Source organism: Watersipora subatra, chromosome 5 (assembly GCF_963576615.1).
Source record: "Watersipora subatra chromosome 5, tzWatSuba1.1, whole genome shotgun sequence".
In the NCBI taxonomy this organism is placed as follows: Eukaryota; Metazoa; Bryozoa; class Gymnolaemata; order Cheilostomatida; family Watersiporidae; genus Watersipora; species Watersipora subatra.
Window position 1 is genome coordinate 45,775,004 of NC_088712.1, and position 14,250 is coordinate 45,789,253.

The following is a 14,250-nucleotide window of genomic DNA, read 5'->3' on the forward strand; positions in this document are numbered from 1 at the left end:
CTGATTATATCATATACAGAGGGTAAAATACATTAAAATAGCTGATTATTTTTCAAGATAGACCAGTTAACACAAAATGTTTATGTAAAGCTTTTGCTGTGCATTATGTAAGGAATCTTACATAAAGTATACCCTAAAGTTGGTGCAAGCTATTAAATTGGATTTAAATGGCGAGAATCCCAAGTTAGTTTTTTAAAACTTTTTTCACTCTTGTGCCACACTTGAGAGAAAAGAATGTATACAATTTTTTATTACATATACTAGTCGGTTCGGCACTCCTGTGCGCCGTAAGAGATCATAATAAGTGATCGGTATCTTTATAATCAATTCATGAAGGGGCAAGGCAGCCGAGTAGTGTAGTGGCTAGGATGCCTGTCTGTAAGTTGGAGTATCTGAGTGGAATTCCCATGCAACGCAATATATTTTCTTTAGCGTGGCTTAGAACGGGTGGATGGACAAAGGGACAGGTGGACAAGCAGACAAACAGACATGGCTCTCATTATAGTAAAGACTTGAACCCTAAATATAGTTCACATGTTGTAGTCTAATATACAATACCGTTATCACCATCAGAGACTATAGCTGCAATGCTATTCAATAAAGATAATATTAAAAATATATTTATTTTAGGTGTATGTGAATTTAGTAAACAAGTCATATGTTACCTTTGTAGAGAAATGTTCTCACTACGTTGTATTAACTAAAACAAAAAAACAATGTCTGTGTAAACTATTCATGAACTTAGCCAGTTTTTAATACCTTAGCGGTTAGTAATTCTATTGTTCTAGACATTCAAGTGACTGCTAAGTTCTGAGTTGATTAACCAAGTAAACAAAAATTTGCGCTGGATGAAAGCCGGCACAGATATGTTTTTCGTATCAGTCAGTATCATGGCATTTCATGCTTTGCGAAGCGTGCAGTACAAAACACTGCAAAATCATACGAGGAAACTCTTTGTTGCTTGCGCCAAAAATCTAACCCTATATCTAGAAACACTTCAAAATATAGCGTAGGAAGCATGTGCTTGTAAAGCATAGTGTTAGTTCTTAGCGAGGCCATGAAATAGATTGAGATGTTCTTGGTCGTATCCATTCATGCTCATTCAAGCAAATCTAAAGGCTCTGAAGTGGATTACGTTTGTGATGTTATCTACAAAATGTATATTAACTGCTACCGATGATTCTATAATTTGAACACTTTCGAATTTTAATGTTTTTCCTAATGGTATTCATTTTTGAGAAGTAGTCAGCTATATACATATAATGCATAGAACACATTTGATAGCAAATATCATTTTAAAGAGAACTTACACCATTGAAGTGCTGCGATTAAAAATAGTATCAATGCTAGAACATAAAGCTTTAATTAAGAGTAATATGTTCTTTTTAAACTTTGCTAGTCCAGAAGTGTAATAGTTTGAATAAAATCCTCTTTTAGAACAATCCGATTAAGGAAAAAGTCATGTTTATACTTGCACTTTTGCAAAGAGACTGACAGAATAGAGACATGCAACGCTGCAACTTAAATAAATAAGCCGATATCAATTAAGAGAGAGACATGAAGCTAAACAACTAATGGTGTCCTTTTAACACGTGTTTTAATTCCAAGCATTTTATTCATAATCAAATTTTGCTACAATTTCAAATGATAAGAAAATGTCGACATTTTCTCATAAAATCAACTAGAATTTTGTGTAAGTACATTTTCCTCTCACAATTTAATAAAGTAGCTTATTCATTTGTAACTGCTTTGTTAAAGCATACCTACTTTTACTAGCACCGCAGATGAGCACCTTCTCTAGCTTTTGTAGTAAGTACATTTGCATTGAGTCCTGATTAAGAACACAAATAACCCAAAAAGGATAGAAAGTCAGGCTGAAAATCAACAAGTAATACTAAGAAGCATGCTACTCATTATTCAGACGTACAATGTTGAGTCTGATATGAACCTGTGTTGTGATATAAAACATGATTGAAATATGCAAAATGCTGCAGTGCAAGGTGCAATCCAGGAGGATCTTTATTAAGCAATACACCTGCTGGCACTTGCCAATCTAAAATAAGTAAAAGTACTTTTGAAAATTGACAGTTTTTGGCTATTTGCTTTAATATTCTTAAGTCAGCATGGACAGAAATAAAATGGCAACACTAACATTTGGAGTAAAAACTAAAAATCTATCAAAAGAGAAAACACCAGATGATGAATCTTTCTAGCCTAGTTACAACTTCACTATTACATACCCTGAAAACAAGATGTTTGCAAAAACCTTCCATGCTTTGTTATTAGAAAATCAAAATTAAATGGCAAAACAGAGAAAAGAAATATATACTAGTTACTAAGAGCATTGTTATACAGTTATTTTTTCTTTTAGCAAAAAAATTGAATGGTGCTTCACACCTATTATATTTATAACTCATGTCAGAAACTCAATATGTAGGTTTAAATCAAAAACAAATATTGCAAACAAGATATTTGAGTGAAAGCCAATTTTTTAGTTTATCTCCCAATTTAATTACTAAACTTTTTGAATTTATCATTCATACAGGGCTACCTGCATCGAATTTCAAAATATATAATCAGTAAGTATAAATATTTTTAATCGGTTAAAATTTTGTTTTCTTTTTAGGTGACTTTTTCTGAGTATTTTAACTGCAATCAAGTTTAATCGATTTTAATCTCTAAAACATCCTGGCAGTCAGATTACCTAAAACAACAAACATTATATAAAATGATAGAAAAATATTCATATTCTCTGATTCAATTATTCACAATTTGATTTCTATAATTTTCAAAAACTCAAAATAATACTCGGCTATCTGTCAAGCGCATTATCTCCTATAAGAGATAAATTTATCTTTTTTCAGAGTGATTATAAAAACTGTTGACCGACTCAGAAAAATCTTTTAGCGTTCGATATGATGCAAAAATAGACTTGTTTCAGTCGGTATAATGACTACCTTGGCAGCAAAATAGTTTATGATTAACAAGATTAGTACAAACGAACATTGTTTGAAACCAAGCTCATTAGGGTGTTCCTTAGTTTATATACAAAGTTTGTTAATAGCAGTGTAAAAAAAATTATAATCATAAGTTATCAAATTGTTAATTCAAAATCATGTTAGGGTCACAAAATGTGCATTTTCATTGCTAAGATATTTTGCTGTATGAACACAGAAGTTTTTAAATAAATGAAGCAGAATAACATTGTCAGCAAGATATCATTGTTAAAACTGGTAACAAACACAATGCTTCAACTATTTGAAAAAAACTCGATTGAACACTTTCGGACAAGTGATATATATTTCATGATAGTAGAGTTCACAACAAATTATAATTTTAAATAGGTTTTTTTTTCAAGAAAGTCAATTGCTGGTGTATGTGTGCAGAGAAGAGGAGACTTATTACTAAGCATTTTAAATGAACATTCAGCCACCCTTCTGTTGGCACCTTGTTTATGTCAAGCTGATTTTCTTTTACTGCTGAGACATCTCATCAATAATGCACAGGAAAGAGATCAGATGCAAGTTTATATGTTTATAGCTTGAAAGATTGGAGCCGCCTGTAGTGGCAAAGATAGCTGTTAAAATCTGAAGCAAATCTACTTGTACCAATAAAGTATTTCTGTTAAAAGTTGGGTATCTTTTTAGCTTTCTGATTTTCTACTTCGCTTACAATAAAACAATGTTGATTAGAAAAATACTTGTTGAGTCCTTGCTGTAATATTCAGCTTGTTAAACTTTTGATTTTAATTAATCAAGTGCATGTTACAATTAACTACCCAAAACTGGGTAGCTCACTTGTAGCAAAATAGTTCAGTTGTCTACCCAAATGAACTCAAGCTTGGCCCCCATAATTTTTTGGGCAGAGACTCACTTCACTTTACCAACTGACGAATAGATTTTGTGCTGCCGTCTATGCTGTTGACATTTATTTTACATTAATTAGTTATAAAATGACAGTAATCTTGAATGTGAATAAAAATATATTAAAATATCAAAGTATTTTAATATTTTTGTGTTTTATCTAACGGGTTTTGACTAAAACAAAATTATAAACTCCTATAGTAGCCGCCCGACCTGACATAAAAAAGTGTCTGGCAGAAAAAAAGCAACTCTAGTCAAACCAAACCGGCCTACCAGCCATAAAAAAAATTCCTAGTTTGACCCATAAGTTGAAGAGCAGACTTTCTAGTATACAAGAGTGTGAAGGAATGGCACTGAAGGCCCATCATGAGGAGCAATCACACCAGTCTCGATATTGTAATACAGTTTGCTTGTATTTTATTACTCTTGATTAAATATATTTCTACTCGCAGCTCAATATTGCTGGCTCTTTTACACATAAGTCTGGAAAAGTAAGGAGTCGTAGCAGATCCTTTTCACACATACATGTTAGTGTATAGGTCTATAAGAACAAAAGGCTGGCACAGTAAGTTCAAAAAATGATTCACTGCTTACAGAGACTAAAGACAAGGATATTTCTCTTCAAAACCACTTATCTGAGTAACATATCATAATTAATGATATCATCAGAGCACAATGTGTTATACAAAGACTCACTTAAGGCTGTGGATAGCTTTGATGATTACGTATGATAGCTTAACACTGAATACTTGAGAACCGTCAAAGCGTGTAAAAATGTGATATAAAATCAGCCCAATGGTGGCAACAGAGAGAAAGCGCATTGCCATGCCAATCAACATCAAAAATATATCTATCAATAAACTCAGCTTTTAAAGTGTAATAATTGCATAACAAACATACTAGCTGATGGTCGTAATGCACAATCCTTCTGAATTTTCAGAGCGTATTTTCAGCTGTGAATATAAAATGTTTTGATGAGGTGAAATGTTAAGATGTTTTTAAACCTACTCACGCTAAACGTGCTACAAAGCTTGTATTCAAAATAATAACAGTCATGTGAAAATGGAATTTGTCAAGCTACTGTCTGCAAGGATAGAATGATATGGTCAATAAATAATGAATATTTGTAATTAGCTGCTCTTTCCACGGTGAGTTGGACATTCTGTTGAATATACTACATGCTCGCCGTGTTTTGACATAATGAGCATAGGAGCTTTTGAAAAACATGGTTAGAACAGTTACGTGAGAGCTTTGACAATTAAATTTGGCAGGTTGCAAAAAATATTTAGGTTTAAAACAACATCTGGTGTTTGAGACCCTAATAAACACTCTCATCTGGGCTATTTGATTGAAAATTGTAGAAATTGCGGGCATAGCTGATATTAGGGGCTAGTAGGAGATATGGTTAACTGGAGCAAGATTAATATGAAGCAAAACTGGTTAGCAAAAATAAAACTGCATTTTAATTAATATCTTACTAAAGAGAAAATATTATTGCCTCATATAACTAAGCATTGACAATGAAAATGTGTCAGTTATAGCATATTGTAATGTCCTGAAAACAAATTGTACCTTTCTTCAATTCGCAACAGATAGATAATGAAACTTCTGTACTTATTTTTGTTCTAATGAGTTGTGAACCTGTCCATCTGAACATGTACTGCTTACTTTTAGAGCCTGTCCTTGTGTACATGTACTGGTGTTACTTAGAGCATGTCCTTGTGTACGTGTACTGATTCCACTTAGAGCCTGTCCTTGTAAACATGTACTAGTTTCACTTATAGCTTGTTCTTGAAGACATGAACTGATTTCACTTAAAGCCTGTCTATGTTTACATGTACCACTTTCACTTAAAGCCTGTCCATGTGAAAATTTAATGGTGTTACTTAGAGTGTGTTCATGTGAGCATGTGCTGGATTCACTTGAAGCTTATTCTTGTAAACATTTAAACATTTACTGGTTTCACTTGAAGCTTGTTTTGGTAAACCTTTATTGGTTTGACCTAGATCCTTTCTTCATAAGCATGATTTAGTTCTTTCCGATTTTAACTGCTTGCTTGATTTTCATTCAAATACAAAGATACAAGGATTTCTTGCTATGCTGAATAAATTTCAATTTAGCAGGTTACGCTCTGATTCTAACTTGAGAGCACAAACCAACCCTTACACTTGTTTAAACAAAACAGCTGACTCATACAGTTCCTTATCCTTCATAGTTTTTGATTTTTTGCCATCCAACATCTGCGCCATTACCACCTAGTTCAAAGCTAATGGCATGTTAAGGCTCATTAGCTATGAAAATTGAACAGGAAATGTTACTATATATATATTTAAATTTACCGACCTACATGTACCTGTACAAATGATGTTCTGATAATGAATATTTTTGCTTGCCGATTATGATTATTTACTAGCTTTTACAAAACCACGCAGTTAATAGTTTGTTAAGGGTTGTGCATAGCAAAAAAGGCCAATAAGGAGAGTCTGAGACCAATTTACCTGCCTGTTCAAGTGAACATAAAATTTATGTTCTATTTAATAGAGATGTAGCAAACCAGCTCATTTGTGTAAACACTGTGTCAAACACTAACTACCAGACTTTTAATATTGAAAGTCAGTGAAGGACAAACTACAGGCTCTACATGTACAACAAAAACACAAAATGTTGGCTTGTTTGTATACACATCAGAAAAAGCACAAACTATCAGAATGTTAGTGTAAAGACTGTAAGAATAACAAACTATGGTCCTATTTTTGTACAAACAACCAGAAAAAGCACAAAATGTCAGCCAGTTCAAATGCACATCAGAAGAAGCACAAACTACCGACTTGTTTATGCACACACCATAGTTTTCATATCATTGTTTATCTAATGGATTTTAGTTTTCATGGCATTCTTTCAAGTATTAAAAATTAGAGTAATATTTATAATAATATATTTTCCAAAATAAAATAGCGTTTACTTTTTTATTGAAAAATTAAGTTTGGATAAAATGTAATTACATTTAAAATTATAATTTTGATAGCCGTTTTCATTGTCTGAATGAAGCAGAAGCTTGAAGTATGTTATATATGGCTGTAGCATAACTTTACCATTGTATTCTTAAATTTGAGCCTATCATGTTAATAGACTAAAACATTCTTTTGGAGTTAATAGATAAAGTCAGGTTTTTTAATCATATAGAAAGCGAATTCTTTGTGCAGATAGATCAAAGTGTGATTTTGTTGGAAAACATGTATCTGATGTAAGTACATGTACAAACAAACGTGCTTCTGATTTAGAAGGGAGTTTGCTAGTGCTTGTTGAGAGGCATGATCCTGATGCTAACAGCCACAAAAAACCAAGTTTCTAATGTTAACAAATGATTGTTTTAGATTTTAAACAAAGTTAGAGGGAGACAAACACAAAGATGCAATAAAGAAGGAAATAAGGGCAGATAGAAGGACAGAATGTTAATTAAAAAGGAGAGGCTTGGGCAATTGTGAAAACCGACAAGAATTATAATATATCACATTAAAACACTTTCATAATTATATGAAATGGTTCTGAAATATATTTTTTTAAATTAATATTTTCTTCCAATACCTAATGCTAACAGGTACATGTATGAATCTTTTAATAATACGTTTACAATGCATTAGTATAACGATTAGTAATAACCACTTGTAGCTCTTGAATAAATATAACATATAATCATTTAAAACATCTAAATTGTTTCATCGATTCAGAGGAGTGTATACAAAAGTAAAACACTATTATTTTAGAATATTTTGATAAATCCAGCAAAGATCATGAATGCTTGCAAATCATTCCAAAGAGATTAACAGTTACTGTTGAAACTCAATTTGACTAACTTATCCATACTGAAAAAATTAGAAGGAAATTAATAAAAATTGTGACCGCCCTAATGCGGCTCATGGCATACTCCCAGATGATTATTCAAGAAATTGTCTATTCACTAAAACCAGTGCTGATAACTCTCACCACATATAAGTATTTGCGGTCCTATGCTGTAGGCTTTCTGTTTATATCGGGTTTGGTAAAGAGATCTGATTCCCTCTATTTTCTGTGAACTACAGAGTCAATTTAAAGCCCAGCTCCAAACATTCTGATCTTAACTGTTTGTTAACTGATTGTTAACTGATTGTTAACTGATTGTTAATAATGGATAAAAATGGTAAACAAAGCATCTAAAAAAATGCATTTGCTTAAATCTGAACTTAGACAAAATTTAAGTGGATTCCATCAGAAAGTATTGCTACTTTTCAATCATTTGCAATTTTTTTGGCTTCGTAGTGATCTTACCGTGCCAAGATGTTTTAAAATTATTTTCAACAAATCTGACCGCAGTTAAAATGCTGATCACATTATCTGACCTTTTACTATGGTGAGTCAATTTGTTATACATGAGATTGTCCAATCTTTTTGATATTCTTGTTTCTGAAAGTGAAATAACATGTTTTTGTGTTTGTGGAGAAAATAGAAGTTTTTTTTCCTATGAAAAAATAAATCTTGATCTCAGGTGGCAGCTGTGATATATTTTTGATATTCTTGTTTCTGAAAGTGGAATAACATGATTTTGTGTTTACAATTTTTTTTCCTATGAGAAGATAAATCTTGCTCTCAGATGGGAACTGAGGTATATTTACCCAGCAATTATTTGCTATAAAAAATAGACTGTTTTTACTGCAGTATATTAGAATGATTATCCAGTCATCTGTGTGCAGTCATAGAAGGAAGATGAAACTACAACATCGCATCATACAGGGTTCAAAACCCACATTGAGTGTTCCCACCAAAAACACTGTCACTTCCACCAACTCTTCACCTTCCGGGTCTCTATAGTATCTGTGCATGTACCTATTATCTGTGCTTGTCAGCTCACTTGATGACCATCTCAGTACTCTAGACCTCCCGGTTACTGTTTAAAAACCTCTGAACTTAGATATTTGTCCAAATTTCTGAGCTATCCTTTCTAAAAGGTCTATAATAAGACTGAAATACTACAAGAATGTTTGCTAGTGCGTGCTACAAACCTATGCATATGTGAAAGGAATGTGTCATGTCACAAGTGGTATTAGCAGCTGGCACAGCAGTTAGCCACAAAGCGTAGCCAGTAATTGACAGGTTAGCAAGATCAATATGTTATTATTTTAACAGCGGTATGAGTTGTCACTCTTAAGTAGCAAAAATGGGCGATAAGTAATAAAATAATAATAAACAGCAAAAAAATAATGTTAACGCTGATGTTATACCCCACTGTAATAAAAACTTTGTCCGCGCAAGTATTGTAAATTATATTTAGATAGATAAAATAAATATTGATAATGGTGACAACTCTATGAATGTCTGTAAATAGCGTGCAACGTGTAGGCTATAGTCAAAGTTATTTGGGCGTGTATTTGTGATTTAACTCGTACATTTGTAATATCTATCCACGAGAACAATTTAGTCAAGCGTTTGTTGCTGCTACCTTAACAGCGTTCGCGTTCACTTCTGTTCTGCGGTTCTACATGTATGTCAGAAGTATGAAATGATATCCTCAGCCTTTAGTAAAATTCATCTGTTGTTGAAATATTACAATAAAACTTTAGTTAAGATGTGGTGTAGTTAGCGTGTTTTTTGTTATTTGTACGATCTGAGTATTGTTATTCTTACAGAGGCTAAGAAAAAATTTAGTATTAATACGTAAAAACTATGAGAGCGAAATAGAACAACATTAATTGTCCTATTTAGTTCTGAGAGTTTCTGCAGGCGTCAACCAAACCGAAGTGCAATGGTTAGGTCTCTTCCTGAGGAATTCACATTTTTGATCATGGATATCCCTGTGCCAGGTAAGTACTTAACGGCTGTTTATGGTCATTAATGTTTTCTTGTGTTGCTTTTCATCTGTCGATTACAACAGATGCAATTTATCGTTACATCAAAATTTTAAAACTTCGATTTGAAAGCGGCCTTGTTTTGAATGCTGCTTCAAATAGATAACCATTATAGAAAAACTGTTGCGAAAAAAAGCCACCACTCATTTGAACACTACCTTCGATAGCCTGCCACTTCAAAATTTTTAAATATTTCTGAATCTATAGTATAAAGTATTCGGTAAGAGAGAGTTCACAAATTAGGACTAATATTGACACAATAACATGAATATCAATTAAATTTTTTTATTGTTGCTGTAGTGTTTGCTACGATTTTACTGAAGGAGTACCTGGGAAGACCGATCATCTCAATCTTCAAAGTTATAGTCTCATTAAAAGTCTCAGCCATTTCCATTGTTTCATTTTATTAAATCATAATGTGCTTTTTCATCGGAACTTAAAGAACTTTAATGAAAAATAATTTTCAGGAACACGACCGTATCAGCCCTTTAAAACACTCAGTGCGAACACAGTCCCCACTACCAAAAAATTATGCACCCGAGTTACCCACATTTAGGAAAATCGCAGACGTCAACCAAACCGAAGTGCAATGGTAAGGCCTCTTCTTGAAGATTCCACCTTCTTGATCATGGATATCCCTGTGCCAGGTAACTATGAGTTGTGCTACCCTAGACATGTTAGTAGACTAAGCCATGCGCAAGTATAATGCAGTGTCAAAACAAATTGTTACGCCATTCGAAATTAAACTTTGCTTCTTGTTTCAAATATACTTTGAAAAAACAGAATTACTTGTTATGAATTATTTGAATAACTAGATGAAAACACGCTTATACATAAAACAATCTTTGCAGATTGACAATAGACAGGGGAAACCATTTCAAAAAATGAAATCCGATAAATAAGTGACTAGTTTAAAATGAAAAAATGACCGTATAAGTTTAACTTTGGGCATTTGACAATATCAGATATTTCTAAGATAATTAAAATATAACAAACAACTTCAAAGTAACAATGGAATAAACACATGAATCAACATCGAATAACTTCTTATGACAACTTTGTCAATTTTTCGACAATACAAAACAATCATCAATGACAAATGTCTACACTCATCCATGTTTGTTTCATCACAAAGTCAACATCAGAAAACCTTAGAACCATGGTAAGTCGGCTGCTTATGGTCATTAATGTTTTCTTGTGTTGCTTTTCAACTGTCGATTATAACAGTTGCAGTTCATAGTTACATAAACATTGTAAACGTTCAATTTGATTGCTGGCTGTTTATGAACCCTGCTTCCAATAGATAACCATTATAGAAGAAGTGTTGTGAAAAAGGCCTCTCTTCAATTGAACACTACTTACAGAAGCTAGCCACTTCAAAACTTTCCAACCTATTTGAATCCTCAATACAAAATGATTGGTAGAAAGGCGTCCACAAACTAGTTCTAATATTGTCACAATAACATGAATATCGATTAACTTTTTTTTGTTTTTGCAGTAATGCTTGCTACGATTTTACTAAAGGAGTACCTTGGAAGATCGATCATCTCAATCATCAAAATTATAGTCTCATTAAACGTCTTAATCATATCCATTGTTTTATTTTATTAATTCAAAATGTGGTTTCTAATCTGAACTTAGGGAACTTTAATGAAAAATAATTTTTAAGAACACTACAGTATCGGCTCTTTTTTATAGCGTATATAGAATTTTAATAGGTTTAAACATGGAAATATCATTCTATTTTGCACCAACTGAAATCTGATTTGTCAGCGCAGCTGACCCTATTGACATAGCGGCTATGCTGTAAACAGCTATAACTGTCAGAAAACAATCTGTAGATTTCGGTCATTATATTTTCAGGGGATAGCGCGAACGCAGTCCCCCACTACCAAAAATTATGCACCCGAGTTACCCACATTTGGGATAATCGCAGGCGTCAACCAAACCGAAGTGCAATGGTAAGGCCTCTTCCTGAGGAATCCACCTTCTTGATCATGGATATCCCTGTGCCAGGTAAGTATGAGTTGCGCTACCGTAGACATGTTAGTAGACTAAGCCATGCGCAAGTAGAATGCAGTGTCAAAACAAATTTTTATGCTATTCGAAATTAAACTTTGTTTATTGTTTCAAATATACTTTAAAAAAACAGAATTATTTGTTATGAGTTACTTGAATACCTAGATGAAAGCACGCTTATACATAAAACGATCTTTGCAGATTGACAATAGACAGGAAAACGACTTTAAAAATTGAAATAGATTAAATAAATAACTAGTTTAAAGTGAAAAAATGACGGTTTAAATTTAACTTTGGGCATTCGCCAATATTACGGTAGATACTTCTAATATAATTAAAATATAACAAACAAAGTCAAAGTAACAATGGAATAAACACATGAATCAACATCGAATAACATCTTATAATAACTTAGTCAAATTTTCAACAATACAAAACAATCACCAATGACAAACGTCTACACTCATCCGTGCTTGTTTCATCACAAAGTCGACATCAGATAACCTTAGAACCATGGTGAGTCGGCTGTTTAGGGTCATTAATGTTTTCTTGTGTTGCTTTTCAACTGTCGATTATAACAGTTGCAGTTCATAGTTACGTAAATATTGTAAACTTTCAATTTGATTGCTGCCTGTTTATGAACCATGCTTCCAATAGAGAGTCAATATAGAAGAAGTGTTGTGAAAACGGCCTCTCTTCAATTGAACATTACCGACGGAAGATAACTATTTCAAAATTTTCCAACCTATTTGAATCCATAATACAAAATGATCAGTCGAAAGGCATCCACAAACTAGTTCTAATATTGTCACAATAATATGAATATCAATTAACCTTTTTTGTTATTGCTGTAGTGTTTGCTACGATTTTACTAAAGGAGTACCTGGGAAAATCGATTATCTCAATCATCAATATTATAGTCTCGTTAAACGTCTTAATCATATCCATTGTTTTATTTTATTAATTCAAAATGTGGTTTTTAATCTGAACTTAAGGAACTTTAATGAAAAATGAAAAATAATTTTCAGGAACACTACTGTATCAGCCCTTTTTTTTTAGCGTATATAGAATTTTAATAGGTTTAAACATGAAAATATCGTTATATTTTGCACCGGCACAATTTTGAAAACTGATTTGTCAGCGCAGCTGACCTGTTGACAAAGCGGCTATACTGTTTACAGCTATAGCTGCCAGAAATCAATCTGTAGATTTTTGTCATTATATTTTTAGGGGATAGCGCGAACGCAGTCCCCACTACCAAAAATTATGCACCCGAGTTACCCACATTTGGGATAATCGCAGGCGTCAACCAAACCGAAGTGCAATGATAAGGCCTGTTCCTGAGGAATCCACCTTCTTGATCATGGATATCCCTGTGCCAGGTAAGTATGAGTTGTGCTACCCTAGAAATGTTAGTAGACTAAGCCATGCGCAAGTATAATGCAGTGTCAAAACAAATTTTTACGCTTTCCGAAATTAAACTTTGCTTATTGTTTCAAATATACTTTGAAAAAACTGAATAATTTGTTATGAATTAATTGAATAACTAGATGAAAACACGCTTATACATAAAACGATCTTTGCGGATTGACAATAGACAGGAAAACGATTTTAAAGTTTGAAATAGATTAAATAAATAACTAGTTTAAAGTTAAAAAATAACGGTTTAAATTTAACTTTGGGCATTCGCCAATATTACGGTAGATACTTCTAATATAATCAAAATATAACAAACAACTTCAAAGTAACAATGGAATAAACACATGAATCAACATCGAATAACATCTTATAATAACTTAGTCAAAGTTTCGACAATACAAAACAATCACCAATGACAAACGTCTACACTCATCCGTGTTTGTTTCATCACAAAGTCGACATCAGATAACCTTAGAACCATGGTGAGTCGGCTGTTTAGGGTCATTAATGTTTTCTTGTGTTGCTTTTCAACTGTCGATTATAACAGTTGCAGTTCATAGTTACGTAAATATTGTAAACTTTCAATTTGATTGCTGCCTGTTTATGAACCATGCTTCCAATAGAGAGTCAATATAGAAGAAGTGTTGTGAAAACGGCCTCTCTTCAATTGAACATTACCGACGGAAGATAACTATTTCAAAATTTTCCAACCTATTTGAATCCATAATACAAAATGATCAGTCGAAAGGCATCCACAAACTAGTTCTAATATTGTCACAATAATATGAATATCAATTAACCTTTTTTGTTATTGCTGTAGTGTTTGCTACGATTTTACTAAAGGAGTACCTGGGAAAATCGATTATCTCAATCATCAATATTATAGTCTCGTTAAACGTCTTAATCATATCCATTGTTTTATTTTATTAATTCAAAATGTGGTTTTTAATCTGAACTTAAGGAACTTTTACTGAAAAATAATTTTCAGGAACACTACTGTATCAGCCCTTTTTTATAGCGTATACAGAACTTTAATAGGTTTCAACATGAAAATATCGTTATATTTTGCA

General features: G+C 32.7%; 3 non-coding genes across 3 annotated transcripts; all 3 read right to left on the reverse strand.

Moving 5' to 3' along the window:
* Nucleotides 1–10,232: 10,232 nt before the first annotated feature.
* Nucleotides 10,233–10,397, reverse strand: LOC137397828 (U1 spliceosomal RNA). Its single transcript, XR_010978876.1, has one exon. It is a non-coding gene; the product is annotated as a U1 spliceosomal RNA (small nuclear RNA).
* A 1,205-nt stretch (nt 10,398–11,602) lies between these two features.
* LOC137397684 (U1 spliceosomal RNA) lies at nt 11,603–11,766 on the reverse strand. The gene has a single exon (XR_010978737.1). It is a non-coding gene; the product is annotated as a U1 spliceosomal RNA (small nuclear RNA).
* Nucleotides 11,767–12,988: 1,222 nt separating this feature from the next.
* LOC137397820 (U1 spliceosomal RNA) lies at nt 12,989–13,151 on the reverse strand. The gene has a single exon (XR_010978868.1). It is a non-coding gene; the product is annotated as a U1 spliceosomal RNA (small nuclear RNA).
* Between the last annotated feature and the right edge of the window lie 1,099 nt (nt 13,152–14,250).